Raw genomic sequence first — 2,500 nt, 5'->3', positions numbered from 1 at the left:
TAGGCACTTCCAGGATCACTTGACACTGCATCACTATTAGGATCAAGTTAAGTTTGTAAGTCTTCCATCACTGATCACTGAAAGCTTCAGGTGCATTTCATTAAGACAGCAACTATAAACATGAAACAGAATTCCTATTTTGAGTGCCAATGTGATAGTCTTCTAAAAATTTGCCAAATGGGGCTATATTTCCCTATATGCGTGTTATGCGCTCATTAGTGCCCTGCGCATTATTATCAACATTGAGATTGATAATGATCACAACCATTAAGTGTTTGTTTGCAGGCATCCACACTCGAGCTTCCCTAAAATTACAGTTGAGCTTTGTAGGCATTTGCCATGGCCCACGTAAAAAATGTACTTTGGCAATCACTTGATGTCATATGTTGGTTGTTCATTTGTTTCTGCTTTTAGAGTCTTTTCCTCTGTGGCAATTATGTCATAGGAAAAAAATGTTATTGTATTTATCTGTTCATTATATAATTTACCTTGGTTGTCATATCATACTGGAAAAATATCTTTGGTTTTAAATGCACTTCATGCCTGTTTTCTTGGTTTGCATCCTACAAATACACAGACTTCAGTTTTACTAACCTCCATTTAGTAGATGTTGGAAACAATGGACAAAATCTGACAGAGTTGTTGCTACAACACAAGCTACTGCTCTGGGAGCTTTATGCTAGTGGATGGTGCCATTACTGTGTTTACACCAGTGTAACCACATGTGAAGCTGATTACTCCGTGAAAATCCCTCCTTTTTGTCAGTGTTAATATTCTTTACTTTTATAACCACAAAAAAGGTGAATTCATCAGCAGCACAAAGGCTTGAGATTAAAACGTTACAAAGTGGTGCATCCAAGAAGCAGGAATAAGGCATAAAAAAAGCTTAAGATATACATAGATTCTATCCAATAAATAGGCATGGAATTATATGAAATCAATCTTTATGCTATAGTCTTTCAAAGTTTACTTAACCTTTGTTACTTTTTAATCTTTTTTTTGGGGGGTGAATAATAATTATCTTGTCTTGAGTAAGGGGGAAAAATATTGTCTCCCCAATTCCAATTTCTGTCCCATGCTAGCAAACTCAAAATTAACCACAGCTTAGCTGGCACCTTTGGGTTAACGATCATACCACAGAATGACCCCCAAAAAAGTATGGTGATTGATATGATTCATTACAGGTAATGCTTTTCTCATTTTCTCTTTAGGTAAATGTTCAGAATACCTTGGCATGACCGATCACAACATTGGTATAGATGGATTCTTTTCACTCTCTACTACCCAAATATACAGAAATTATTCCATGGTAACCTCTCAGTTCTCACGATCTAAGCAGGGGAGGGCATGAATGGTACCTGGGAGATTATGCACTAAAATATATATATAAAAGGAATTACACAATCAATAGTTAAATGCTGGGGTTGCACATTCTATCCTGCGGTGAATACGTGGAGGATTTTTTGTCTTCCACTACAGAGGTTGGGGGCAGTAGCACCCCAGGAGGCAGTTGCACGAGGACACCCCCCTGCATTAGAAAATATAAGGACTTATTCCATGTATATTGTTCATAGTTTACCCCACAATTTCCCATGCTAATGGAGCCAAGAATGTGGGGGTTGGAAGGAGTTTCCTTCCAAATGTCCTGTATATATGGGTAATAGAGGATGAGACGAATCCATCAATACCAATACCTTCGTGATCAGTCATGCAAAGGTATTCTCAATATTTAACTCATTATCAAACACTAGACCTGAATGCGGCAGACAATGTCAAAACGAAACCTTGACACTGTACTATCTTCCTAAAATCTATTTGCAGGTTGTTATCCTTGTAGAATATAAGATGTAGCCTAGAGACCTATTTGGCTCTGGCTGTAACCCCATTCCAAGAGTGCAAATACACAATCTAATCCATTTAATCTGGAATTCAGTATTTTTCAAATTGTATTCTATATTAAAAACTAGCTTTATCATTTTCTTTTAATTTCCTTTAAGCAAAACATGGATATGTTTGCTCACATTTCCAAACAGGTAATTTATCTTTACATTCTGAGGTTATCCAGATTTTTTTCTTCTTTTTTTTGTCATTTCAAGCCCATATTCCTTCCAATCTCTAAAAAACACTCAAGAGTGCAATCCTCAAATTCATCATTGGAGTAATGGAGAAATCTACTTGTTATCTTCAAACTTATTACTCACATATGGAACATTATGAAGTGAATGAGAACTGGATAATCACTTCATGCTGTTTAATCACATTAAAAATAGAGGTCAAGCTGATGGCCACAAGGCACATGAAAGTTATGTAACTCTAAAACAAGTAATGAAATAAAGGAAGAAACTCAACTTGTAGGCAAATGCTGACAGGCCCTTGGCATGTTATCAATAAGCAAACCAAACTGGCAGGCGACAGAGGCCGACTTTGAAGATGAAGAGTGCATCGCTGAGGTAACCTTATAATTCAGCGGTTCTAAGTTAAGGTCACCTTGATGCTATAT

The 2,500-nt window shown here is 36.8% G+C and overlaps 1 protein-coding gene across 1 annotated transcript in view; it reads right to left on the bottom strand.

Moving 5' to 3' along the window:
* LOC113801020 (uncharacterized) overlaps positions 1-2,500 on the bottom strand; it is a 23,558-nt gene that overhangs the window by 20,619 nt on the left and 439 nt on the right. The window lies entirely within an intron of this gene.

The sequence above is a fragment of the Penaeus vannamei genome, chromosome 34, assembly GCF_042767895.1.
Source record: "Penaeus vannamei isolate JL-2024 chromosome 34, ASM4276789v1, whole genome shotgun sequence".
Lineage (NCBI taxonomy): Eukaryota > Metazoa > Arthropoda > Malacostraca > Decapoda > Penaeidae > Penaeus > Penaeus vannamei.
The sequence above is the reverse complement of the archived record's forward strand: the minus strand, read 5'-3'. Positions and strand labels throughout refer to the sequence as shown.